The sequence below is a fragment of the Ctenopharyngodon idella genome, chromosome 13 (assembly GCF_019924925.1).
Source record: "Ctenopharyngodon idella isolate HZGC_01 chromosome 13, HZGC01, whole genome shotgun sequence".
In the NCBI taxonomy this organism is placed as follows: Eukaryota; Metazoa; Chordata; class Actinopteri; order Cypriniformes; family Xenocyprididae; genus Ctenopharyngodon; species Ctenopharyngodon idella.
In genome coordinates this window covers 22,481,223-22,495,413 of record NC_067232.1, presented here as the reverse complement: position 1 = coordinate 22,495,413, position 14,191 = coordinate 22,481,223, and the positions used below count along the sequence as shown (strand labels likewise).

The 14,191-nt window shown below is 34.3% G+C and overlaps 1 protein-coding gene and 1 pseudogene across 1 annotated transcript in view; one reads left to right on the top strand and one right to left on the bottom strand.

The window, feature by feature from the left end:
- Nucleotides 1-4,338, bottom strand: part of LOC127524472 (F-box only protein 11-like) — a 30,968-nt pseudogene extending 26,630 nt beyond the window's left edge.
- A 5,095-nt stretch (nucleotides 4,339-9,433) lies between these two features.
- Nucleotides 9,434-14,191, top strand: part of LOC127524470 (forkhead box protein N2-like) — a 65,825-nt gene continuing 61,067 nt past the window's right edge. Inside the window, exon 1 of the mRNA XM_051915970.1 lies at nucleotides 9,434-9,614. The gene's annotated coding sequence lies outside the window, so the exon portion shown is untranslated. The remainder of the gene's footprint in view (nucleotides 9,615-14,191) is intronic.

Sequence of the window (14,191 nt, the reverse complement as noted above, 5' to 3'; positions counted from 1 at the left end):
AATACCTTCTGATGTGCATTCACATTTATTTTCTGCTTTAACTAGTAGTAAAGCAGAAAAGATGATTGGTTTACGTGCTCTTCGCACTGCCACTTCTCTTGAACTGAGGCGCTACATCTGTCACGCCACATTGAAGAGCGCCAAAACGGTATTAATATTAAGTTACCATTAGTTAACTACATTAGTTAACATGAACTAATAATGAACTGCACTTCTACAGCATTTTCAGCATTAACTAATACATTATTAAAATCAAGAGTTGTATTTGTTTACGTTAGTTAATGCACTGTGAACTAACATTAACAATGAACAGCTGGATTTTTATTAACTAACGTTAAAAAGAATTGAATTGAAACAGAAATGAATCGAGTTGCAAGCTTGTGAACTGAAATCAAATCGTGAAATGTGTGTCAATGCCCACCCCTAGAATTTCGCAAAAACTGACAAAATTTGAAAGATGAGACTTTGTTTAATATCAAAAGTAACAAAGCACAAAGCTTATTGCGATTTATTGAATGGAAGGCGCGTTACAAATATCCGTTTATTCTTCAACTGAAAACAAAGACTAAAAAACATGCTTGTGTTGATAAATGACATGCAATTAATTTTAAAACGTATTGTATGATGAGAAAATGCTGTATTATTGTTACTAAAAATAAAGCTGCATCTGATTATGCTATGTTAGCTGCTTCACAAAATAGTGTTTTCCTCTGAGGCGTGGTAAAGCATGGTACTCGCAAAAAATCAAGAAAATTAGATTTAAACCATAAGACTAAACGTGCTGAGCTATATAACAATAATTCGTTTTCTGTCTATAAATATATCAAAACAGTTGTTCCCTTGTCTAATAAAACATGTAATAAATTAAAGCGTCTTTGGTGTTTCCATGGTTTCTACAAAATAAAACCGGAAACCGAGGTAACGCGGGTATAACGCAATTGACAGGCGACTCCTCACACGTCCCGGAGCCTTAGTTAAAACACTTAGTTAGTTGCAAACATTTGGGATATTGTAAGTACTCAAGTGAACAAAATATACAACACTGGCCTAGTGGTTTTTGGATATTTTACTGCAAATATCTTACATATTGCACCTTTAAGACATAAATATTAGTATTGTAATTGTACAGTAGTATTGTAAGAGAATATTCTATTAAATTCTCTATTTTTTCCAATAGTAATATTGAGTTTATTCATATTATTTAGTAATAATAATCATAATAAATAACAATAATAATTCTTATTATTTTACAGTCATATTGATATATAATCACAAAATATTTGGCCAAATTGCAGCACCACAAACAAGCAAAGCAAACCTAGAACAAGGATATGGAAGTAAAATAATAACTAATGTCTAATGTAATCTTGTTGAATTGCACTAACTGAAAAAAAACAATGCATAGCATTACCAGTGCTTGCATTTCAATGCATTGTATTTTCAGTAGGGGTGTAACAATATATCGTGTCACAATATATCGCAATACAAAAATGCAACAATATTGTATCGAATATGCATTGTGCATAGTTCACCCAAAATGAAAATGATAAGTTTCGTGATTTTAAAAGGAGGGCTCTTGCTTTTTGTTTATTACCCATTTACAATCTGAGTAGTTTAGTTTTTCATGCTGCCAAGTACACTGCAAAGTTTCTGGATTGACAACCGTATTTAAATGTGCGATTGAATAAGAAACTGCGATGATAGACTAATGGACGAGACAAAATGGGACGTACTTCATTCAACAGTTTTTGCTCTAGTACCAAAACTGTTACAGAGAACTAGAGCAAAAATTGGTCAAGATCTTGTATTGACAATGCAAGAGGTGAGCACTCTGTAAAGTCTCCTCCAGCACATCCCAAAAACTTTCAATGAATTCAAGATCTGGACTCAGAGATGCAATCCATGTGTGAAAATGATCTCTCCCAACCATTCTTTCACAATTTAAGCCTGATGAATCTTGACATCGTCATCCTGAAAGCTGAATATGGCCATGATGTGTCTTCCTACATGGTTGTTTAAGAAATGAAAAGCTACACACTCCATCAATTGGGGTTAGAAGAACTGTTGCCAAACATATTACATGGTAGAAACATAATAATCACTGCAATAAAAATGCATTTGCCTATTTAAATGCAAACAGCGACTTGTTTTGGGCCGGGCAGCGTATATTGTACATATGAAATGACATTCTCATCTTAACCAAAATGTAGCTCAACTCAACAACAGCATGAAGAAGGCCGTTTAAAGCATGTTTTCAATGCAACACCTGTCTCACAACCTCGATTACAGAACATTCCCATAAGCTGACAGCCATTCATTTACATACCCAGAGCTGCTCTATGTGCTGAAACCATCCTTCAATTTCAGTCTCGCTCTAGTCCCATGACAACACTCTAATTAGAAGTTAAGATGTGGTTAGTACAACCAGCTCTCGAGTTTGATTGCCTGAATCCCAAACAAGGTGTCCTGCTGTTAGATTTGCATGGCAAATTACCAAACTATTACAGCTGTTGGACTGGGTGGCCAAAAGGACTAGAGGTTCATCAGAGTTTGGACAACCTTTGAAAGCATTTGGATGGTCAACCAACCTGGCAGTTAATCTGTCATAACCATAATATAACCAATCAATGATTACATGCAACACAACACTGTTAATCAGAAGGGCTCATGACCCAACTATCAACCAAAACTGTTTACTAGTCATTACAACTCATCAAAAAGCCAATCAACCCCCAACAACAATAAACAAATCAATGTGGGCGTCAAGTTTACAACATCCAACACAGCTGACTAATTAAACCAAAGGAAAAAAAGTAAACAGGAAGCCTTTGCAAAAGTAATACCATGTTTTTGGACATTTACTATGGTGCACCTGGAAGTACATTGGAGCATCATGTGTACTGCCACAGTACTTTTCTGTAAATGCATTTACTCATAGTTTACATACTTCGAAGTACACCATGGTACACCCATAACAACAAATTACCATGGTAAATAGCCAAAACAGTAGTGTTGAACTTTGATATAGACCTTACAAATTGAGTATTATAATGGAATCATTGTGCTTTGATGGTATCATAAGGTAATACTGCGGTACACTTAACAAATACCATGGTATTTACATGATACTTCAAGAATACTACGCTGCTACCATTGAACATGTCTCTGTGACATTGTTTTTAGACATACTGTGGTAATACAAAAGTATGTTTTACATCTACTTTCTTGCACCATGGTACTACCAAAGTATTCATGGAAGTTCCCTGGAAATCCATATTACACAAATTTCAGTACCACGGCATATATTAGTGTACCATGGTATTATCATTTGACACACACCATCACTGTACCATGGTACTGCCACAGTACGTCTTTGTAAAGGAAATTACCATGGTACAAGTCCAAACACTATAGTAAACGGGTGTATATTACGATACTAAAAGAAAACATATTCATGTACAGCGGTATTTCGAAAAATACCATGGCATTACCATGGTGCTTCTGGTTCTATTAAGTGTATTCACTGCAAATGCCCGAATTAAAGAGTTTAAGCTATAATCTAATAAATAATGGTTGTGATAGTGGCATTTACTCAGGTTTGTGCTATAATTTGTTGGCTTAGCTGTTATGCTGCTAACAGCAGATGCTAACCATCACAGGGCTGTAAAACAACTGACCGCTGCCATTTCTCACAAATATATAATCGTCGGTGCCACCATTTAGACTAGTCAGACCAAAAATCAAGACTAGTTCATTCTGAAACATACATTGTCAAAATGTACACGTTAAATTGGGTTTATAGTAGACAGGAGAGCAAATCAAGCCCCGTTGAACAAAGCGCGGCCTGCGGGGAGATCAGAAGCCTCGGTGTTTCCTGACGAATGAACATTAACACAAATAACCTCAAAATACAACATCACCACACGAATGCTGCTGGAATCTACACAAGCCTTCTAAAAGGAGAGGGACTGATGTGAATCAAGGCCAAGTTAGTGTTTGTTGTAGATATATTCACCCCTTTCTGCGTTGTTTCTGTCCGGCGGTACCGGGCGCGGCCTCGACACTCGCCGGGGTCTGCGGTTAGTCGCTCTGACGGAGTTCATTTGACGGGTTTCTGGTTAAAACACACACCGCTGCAGCCCTTTCCTCTGTATCCTTACACTGTGCTGAGCTCGGGAAATGTAAATAAAAGCCTAAAGTGCATTGCACTGAGAATCTGCTTGGTCTGGGCTCCGGAGAAGAGGTTTTACTGTCCAGGCGCTCCGGTCCGAGAGCTCCGATTTCGATTTTCAGTGGCAGGAGGAGCCATTTACACACACACTCACACACACTTACACATACACACTCACACACTCCCATATACAACCACATGGCGCTGCACACGACCAATCACAGTAGATTTTCCTCTTACAAAAAGTACCATGGTAATACCATAGTATTACCATATTATATACTATAGTAAATACCATGGTACATGAAAATGGTAAGCATTCAGTACCATGGTGGCACCAATGTGCCATGATAGTGACATACACTAAACTATGACACTGAAGCCGGTGTACCATGGTATACAGAATAACAGCATGATAGGCCTAACATGTCCAAAATACCACGATAAAAAATAGTACTATGTTTTGTTATGTGGCAGAAACATTGTAAAATGATGGCAAAGGCATATTTTGATATAGAAATGTTATTATATATGATATATAATATTAAATATGGATATATACAGTACAATAATATATATTTTTATTTTATGTATATATAAAAACATTAGAAAGTTAGTTTGTTAGTCTAATAAATGATGCAATGTCATGAGGTGCATCTTCATCCACATATATATAGCCTATTTATATTTGTCTACAAAACTAATTTAGTCTTTAGATTAACACATTTTTAAGATCTTTCATATTTAGTGCATAAACTAAAATAATCTGATGTCATTTTTGTACAATCTATAAGAATCACCTTTGAATAATGAGCATACAATGTTGTTGTAGGCAGGAGGTGTTTTCCATTTTTGACCAAAACAGTGGTCTGAGTATGAAGACAAGCATGTTTTTCTTTGAATTTAACAAGTTACAGCTGGTTAGAAGGTCATTTATGACAAGACAAAGAAGAAGAGTGTAGTTCTCATTCTGGGTTGCATTTCCCAAAAGCAATGTAAGCTTAAGTAGATCGTAGAAAACGTTTGGCACAATAGTTTCAACCTCGGCTTACGACCCAGATAGCAACATTGTGTCGGCCCAGATCCGGCCCACACCTGACACGCGTGGAATGATGATCCGGCTCACATGCCGTGTGGAATGATGCACTCTGGCGCTCCGTTCCGGTTTGCCAGATCAGGAGCACAAGCAGGCCAAAGCAATGCCACATGTCAGCCAAGAGCAAGAGCATTATATATAGAGTAATCTCAGCCTTAATAAGCTTGTTAACAAGCAGAATCACTGAAGGAAAGAAGATAACAGAAACACAAGATAATTAACACACATTGAGAATTAACTGGTTTAGCTCTAGATAATGTTGATGGTTAATTCGTTTGAAGTCGCCATTATGTTGATCAGTGTTTCAACGAGATGTGCTCTTGACTCTAGATTTAAGTTAATTCTCTTTCACCAATTGCAATAGTGTTTTACTAAAGGCACTTGTATGTTGTTACAGAAAGAAATTGAAGGGAAAACAAATGTTTATGACATTTAAATGAGTGTCATAAAATAGTTTTGATGTTTTTATGTAAATTGATGATTTACATGTTAATAAAGCTGCTGTGATAGGAAGATCACTGTAATGCATCAGTACTGTGAAAAGGTGAACAGAAATGCATTGAAACACATTTAGACACTCATCATACGACAAACCTCAACAGAATATTCAATATTTAGCTCTGAACATCATAAAACAAGCTACTAAAAAGTCACCAGGAAAACAACAGCAACAATACAAGCAAATAGTAAAAATTAAAGGAAATAATAGGACAGTTCAGCTGCATCATTTATTCATGCCACACAATGCATGCTAGGAGTTTTGTACTACGCTGGCACCCAGCATACATTGCAGCATGAAGCTTTTTGTTGATTTTCACCATTGTTGAGATTCATATTCTTGATGTCTGAATGAAATGTGTTGTATAAACACACTGTTACAGCAGCCAGAGAAGACAAAAGTAAAAGGTCAAAAGCGCAACTAAAGGGAACACTGATCATCATAATGGTGACTCCAAATGAAACATTTTCAAAAGAACACTTCATTTCCCAGAATGCATTACCTTGTTGATTTGTTTTGAATTGCCATTTATTATATATCATTTTCTGTCACTCAGATTCAAATTCTGTAATAATCCTGAAAGCAACCTGTGCCTTAAAAACCTCTAAATTACTTGAAATTTGTTTAAAAAAAAATTGTATGCTCCTTGTATTTATTGTAGCTGTGTTTAACAATGATAATGCCCATTTGTTATTTGAAAAGGTTTGATAAAAGTATATGAAAAAAGACTTCTTGTGTGTTGTGGTCAATTCAATTCAAATTCACACCCATTAGAGGGAGCAAATTCTTCAATTGTGAATTTAGCACAACCCTTATGTGAGAAAGAAAATGGCAGATTGCTAATGGTAATTTTATTATTCATAAATGATTAAATATTAATGTTGCAGTCATTTGTGCCCCACTTGCACAGCAGGTGATGGTTATTTAGCAGTAATTTACAATCGCAAAATTAAACCATTTACTGTATGTTTTGAGAGAAATTAATAATGCAACAATCTTCATATTAAAAAAAAACATGTTTGTTGATGTTTGAACTTGATCAACAACAAATTGACAGAACTAAATGTTTGGCCTTGGTGTCTTTACAATGAATAAATCTTTTAAAGATCAATTTAGTTGTGCAACAAGTAACATTATAAACAAGATAAGCTAATAATTGTTGGTCTATTAATATATGGCATAACATTTTCAATGACAACCACCTAAAAAAAAAAATCATTAAATAATCATAGACTCAATTAACTCAATTTATTAAAACAAAATATTACAGATTGGATTAACTATTTCTGACCTTGTAAACTGGCTTGTTGTTCTAAAGTTTGGCCACTAGATGACCCTGCAGACCACTGTATCACAACAGACCAACTAGACATGACAAATGAAGTCAAACAAACTAGTCAAATGAAGAACAGCTATAATTTTTGCCCATATATATGTGCTTTTGTTCTGTGTAGTTTCTTATTGGCACAAGTGAAAGGAGTTCAAGAGTTCTCCTTGATATTCTGGTTGCAGACTCCAATAGCCGCTCTAAAAAATGCTGGGTTAAAAACAGCCCAAGTTGGGTTGAAAATGCACTCAAAAAAGATTTTTGATTCTGTTCACTTTATTTAAACAATTCATTTTGATTCAACACCATTGTTTTAGGTTTCTGGTTTAAATGTGATTGATTCATGTTAAATTGACTTGAAACAGTTACTCTTTGACTTAACTTGATGTTTTCATATTGAAATAACATGTTTCATCATGCAAAGGGGCTGAACTGAGAGAGTAAATGTTGAAATAAAGTGTTATTTTAAGCATTTTTTAGCAAGATGAGAAAATGCACTTGTGCTTGGGTTGAGGACCAGCTAACAAGAATTAAAGTTGTTTTAATTATAAAAAACAACTACTATGGGTATGCCATGGATGTAACAAAACCATCTTGACTAAGGCCTAACAATAAAAGTCTTTACAGAGTAATTATTCTTAAATAATGTAAAAGTTGTAAAAATTGTTCTTGAATGCATTCACTAAATAACCTAATCAATTAAACTGGATTACTTATTTTAATTTTTGTTTGATATTAATTTTAGGATAATTGAATGTAATAGTTTTGGACAAATTAAGAATGTTAACCTGATTCAACTAAATGGCATTGAATTAACCTTATGTAATAAACTTAAGTTTACTGAAATAAATAATGTTAATTAAATGCAACATAACTCTGATGACATAAAAAAGTTAAGTAAATCCAAAGTATCATTTTTTTTGAGTGTGAATAAACCCAGCAATTGGGTTGTTTTAACCCAGCAGTTGGGTTAAATGTTGACCCAACCTGCTGGGTAGTTTTATTTAACTCAACTATTGTTTAAAAATTACTGCATTGCTTGATTTAAAATGAACATTTATTAATATGTTTAATGCATTTATTAAGTTTTTATGAATAATAATTAAACAATAAACACATTTATTAAATGGATTGGATAAAATTACCATTAGCAATCTGCCATTTTCTTTGTGCTAAATTCAAAATTGAAGAATTTGCTCCCTCTAATGGGTGTGAATTTGAATTGAATTGACCACAACACACAAGAAGTTGAACTGGAATTTGAATCTTTTTATATATACTTTTATCAAACCTTTTCAAAGACAGGAAGTGGAATAAATAAATGGCAATTCATTGAAGTCGCCATTATGGTGATTAGTGTTTGCTTTAGGTTGAGCTCTTGACCTTTTATCAAGTTCCTTTAGATTTTTCAGAGTTTTTATATTATTATTATATTATATATATTATAATATATATATATTATTATATTTTAAGTGTTCCTCGAATATGGGGCAGAACCCAGCAAATTAAAATATGTTCTAAGAATGTTAGATGTTCTAAAGATGTTCTCTGAACATCCAGTTTTTTAAATGTTTTAAAAAAAAAACATTTTCCATTTCATCATTTTGCAGACATTATGGGAACATTTTTTGACTGTTCTCTGAACATTCTGAAACAATTAACATTAAAATAACTTTGCGTTTCGGGCATCCCGAGTCCCGGTGTTGTGCCGAATTTCGACCCCCTGCCAGATTATTACCCCCCTAGTATTGGTAGGTTTAAGAGTAGCTGTGGGGGAGGGGTTAGGATTAGGGGTGGGGTTAAGATTAGGCAATCAGGTAGCAACTTTAACAAAGGGGGGGGGGGGGGGGGGGGGGGGGGGGGGGGGGGGGCAATTTGGCAGGGGGTCAAAATTCGGCACAACACCGTCTCGTGAACCTTTCCCGATCCCATCCCACCCTCTCTCTACAACTTCGCTTCCTGTCAACTTACTGTCCTGTCACAATAAAGGCCAAAAAATGACGAATGTGCAACTAAAACTTTTCAGGAAAAAAATTCCATGATCAATGTATTTGTGCTAATGTTGTCTATTGGAAAGCGTTCCTAAATTTGCCATAACGTTCTTCCTTCTAAACTCAGCTCTTGTGCACATAATATACCAGCTGATCATAAACCGAAACCTTTGATTAGATTTTGAATATATTTCACAACAAACCAGTTAGTGCTTTATGCATAAATGTGTACCTGCTGTCACAGAATATTGTTAATTCTTGCTGAAAGCACCCGTGTGAGGGTGTGGCACACACAGAGTGGCTATCAGTGAACTCCAGCTGGTGCTGCCAGTGACAGGAAGCTGCTTGTGTTTGTGTGTGTGAAGCAGGATGTGGCATGTCGCTCACATCAACTGTTGAACAAATGCACAGTTCCCTATGGTTGGCGCTAAAGGAACCGAAACTGCTTGTTGTCAAGGCCAGGACTGAGGCTGCTCACTTTTGCAAGACTATAATACACCTCCTGATCTACTGAGATTTCTTTGACTGAGGTTGGTGCCTCTCAGTTCCATTCAAAACGACTGCAAAAACTCTCTTTTAACTTTCAGCCATAGAACTTTTGAATGAATGTATTGAATTGACACATTTGTCAGACTATTTTATTGTGCATTCAGGTATTTTTTACTACATGACCTTGGTGTTGCTTTTTTGCACCGTGTTTTACCGGCGAGCGATAATTGCAATAATTGTTGCTTCTTAGTTCAAGATACATTTGATCAGGATGTGTTCCTTGGGAATAAAACCCTTGACCTTGAGTTGAAAGTAGTAGCTAGTGTTTATTATTATTTATATACTACTATTATAGTATTTATTGATATTTTGAAATAGGTATATATTTTTATTTTCATTATAATTTATAATTTTATTTTTTATGTGCTGTTAACATTTTTAATAGTTTTTCTATTTAGCTTTAATATATTTTTATTTCAGTTTTAGTAATTTTTGTACTTGCAACATTTCTAATTTTATTTTTCATCTTTATTTTATTTTATTTCAGCTGTATTTTAATTAATGGAAATGTTTTTTAATAGTTTTAATCAATAGTGCTACTGTCTCGAAGGCTCATTTGAATGTCTAAATATCATATTTTTTGTGGTGTTTGCAGGCATCGCTACTTTCGCTAATTCTTATGGATAATGATTTGAACAAAGACATAATGCTGAGCTTGAACTGTTGTTGTGTAACTCACAAAACATTTTTGCTACACACGAAATACATTGACATTAATGCATTTAGCAGATGCTTTTATACCAAGCGACTTACAAAAGCGGAACAAAAGCAGTTTGTTAAAGAGCCAACAAAATATATAATATACAATGCCAGGTTTATTAAAAAAATACTGAGAATAAAGGTTTGTTGTTGTTTTTGTCCTAGTGCTTTTCTTAACCAGTGGTTCTCACATTTTCCCGAAATTTGACCTAATTCCTAAAAAATTATATACATACAAATTTATTTTACATAAATGGTTGACACACATACAATTAGCCTACCATCCCACTTAACATACACATAAATTGTAAGAATATGACTGTATAAACAGTATAAAGTAAGGCTATTAAACATCAGTCCCAAACTTACTTTTGTTAAAACAATAGTCTAAAGTTAGTAAGTTGGTATGAGCCACCACAGTCATTTTTTTTTTTTTAAATATACAAAAACAACACAAAGTGAAAGTTAAGTGGTGTTATGGGGTTACAGAAACAACAGTTTATGGTGAATACACAATATTAAAATGAACTGTTAATGAAACATAATATGAACACTGAACCTGAATGCAAATCCTTCCCAGGCTAACACCCGAAGTACAAATTACGTAAATTATTGGCACTTAATTTCATAAATCACTTATTGTTAACGTAACTACGACGTTGCGTACTCGTAATTAATTTTGTTTTATTGAAGCGATACACAGCGCGCGCCGCCGCATTTGCGCGCGCAATTGTCTGACAGATCGTTTTTCTGAGGTAAGAGACTTTTTTTTTTATTTCGTAACAATTTACGAAAATAACGTTCTAATAATGACACTTACATATAGCCTGACAACACCTCATCTCCCCGCAGATACTGAATCGGGACAACACGTTTTTCTCAGGCACTCTTTACTTGACAGAAGAATCAACAGAATCTTTCAAAATAAAAGTCTCAATTCAGAAACAAAAACATTACTTCACAACCGCTAAGAAAATATGTTATATATAGTATGAATGTAATCTGTACGTACTACATTCGCCATGTTGCCCTTATCACGTGACCTACCATGAGAAATAATGTTTTAAACCATATCAGATTTATATTTTCTCCCAAGAGATGATAAACCAGAATATCCAGAGATTTGGGCTCTTTTGACTTTGACTACCACCTAGCAACCACTCAGAACATAGTAACGTACTAACAAATAGCTGAACCTATTATACAATATGCCGTCAGTGGTCAGAATGTATTTTTTCTTGGCCTTAATCGTCTTTTTCCCTCTAGCTCGCTGAGTGTGATCTAGGCCGCTGCCATGACAACCGTATCATGTAAAAATCACATGCCCTTGTGATGCTATCTGTCTGCCATTGCACTCAAACCAGTACTGACACAGTTATCGACTTCTTCGGACAGCGTGTTTTTACTCGGCTTAATCTAATGTTTTTACCCCAAACCTGACTTTATGTAACCCTAAACGGCTCTTCTTTGTCCCTCCACCTTCACTGTGTTCCTCTGTGAACATCTGAGACTTCATTTTAAACACGTCTAGTGTATATGTCGAGTCTGATGCAGTTATTGATCCGCTCTGAGAGGTCGTTCCCCTCTTAAAAACAACAGATATACAGTGACGGCAAAAAAGTATGTGGACACTTTAACTGCCGCCGTCCCGCTAGCACTCTTTTTTTATTGCCTATCACATATTTTAGTAATCAATCGAAATTCAAAATTCAGCCTGTGAAAACCGTTTTGAAATTGGACATGGCATTACCATGGAAATGGTACTTTAAATCCTTTTAGCTGGCTCCTCCCCCTAGTGGGCGGTGTCACGTTTCATATTACAAAATTTATTTAAAATATTTTATAATCAAAACTTTTTTTAATCTTGACAAAAAGCATATCGTCGGAAAGGTCTGAGACTCACGGTTCCACGTTTGGCGACTGTTTTGTGATAGAAGTGATACTGTGACAGGAATTTATTAATTTGTTACAGGAGAACGCATCAGATGGAATATGGATGACACCCGGTGGCTATTTTTGGTATAGCGCCTAAACAAAATCTCGTGGGAACTTTAATTTTTGTGATATCAACTTCAAATTCGGAACACAACTTGGTTAGACTTATGGCATTGATTTTAAAGCAATTTTAGAGTAAAAATTATTTTGTAAAATATTGTATAAAATAAAAAACGTTTCGTACAGTACATTTGCTTTACAGTAAATTTAAACTTTAAAAAATTACAGTCTTCTTTAAAACTTGTGGAATATTTTTACAATTTAAATATCTGTTTTCTTTGTGAATATATAGTAAAATGTAATTTATTCCTGTGATCAAAGCTGAATTTTCAGCATCATTACTCCAGTCTTCAGTGTCACATGATCCTTCAGAAATCATTTAATATGATGATTTGCTGATTATTATCAATGTTGAAAACAGTTTTTGTGGAAATTGTGATAGTTTTTCAAGATTATTTTGATCAGTTTAATGCATCCTTGCTAAATAAAAGCATTAACTTCTTTCAAAAGAATCTTCCTCATTCAAAACTAATAATTTATTTATTTATTCCAATGACATTCAGAGTAGTTCAGTACAATTTAGCATTCCATATGCTGTGAAAAAGCTTTTAAACATACATGAACAATGTGTTTCAGCATTGTAGATTTCAACAGGGATTGGGATATTTATAGCTGAAGTTGTATTCGTAATGTTCAGCCATTAGATGAGCATCAGTCGCTTCACTTAGTGGCGGCGACACAGACACAAAGGTGCTTTTCACTCCCAGAGAAGCCATTTTGTTTAATGAAGATGGACTAGTGTGATGTGTTTTTAGTTTTCTCTGAGGACCATGACAGACGTCTCGGCTTAGGATGGTTTTTCTCAGGACTGATATTTACTAATTTGATTGTATTTCAGAAATCAATCAGTAATGTGTGCACAGCTGCTCACAGACGCGTTCTGACTTGTCTGATTGTCGGATCCAAATGACGTATTGACTGACAAGTGACTATAATGAGCACAGAGGTGATATACTGCACTCAATGACATTTGTCGCTCATTTTTGAGTTTAGGACTGACTGTCCACATTGTTATTTGCTAGTGATGAAATCTGATCCGTTTGTTCAGTATAGCCAACATCCCGTAGATCTACATCAGTTGCCATAGTAATGAGTTCAGCGTCAGCACGACGCCAAGAGACTTTCTCATACAACATTGAGAGGAGCTGTTAGTGAGGATAGAAATCAGGACATTTTGCCTCTGCTCACGTTGAATTCATTAGACAACATCATTTTTATATTTTTATATAAATAAATTTTATATATATTTTAATATTATATAATAAAAATATGCAGATAATAAAAGCAAATTAAATAATAATAAATAAGCAAATAAAAATGAAATAATTATCCTTTGGAATGATTCCTTTCATAATCTTAGACTTTTTTATTTGTCATTTACCCATAAAAAAAATGTTAATAATTTTGCTAACTGTTGGGCCTATGCAATTCATGGTGACATTAATACATGTATTTTATATATTTTAGGTATTTTTTATATTTATTTTAATTGATATTTTTATTTGTTTGCATTTTATACAATTCTGGTACTATAAATAAATAAATATATAAATATTTATATGTGTGTATGTGTGTGTTTGTATATATATATATATATATATATACACACACACACTAAAAAAATAACTGTAAAAATATTAAACAAATTTACACAGTAAAATACCATTTTCCATTGAAACAGTAATATACCATAAAACAATGCATTCTGGGTAATATTTGTCATTTTAAGAAAAGAGGCCTAAAGGCTACTTTCTCGAAAACAACAAATAATATTACCAAGAATGCAATGTAATATACAGAATGC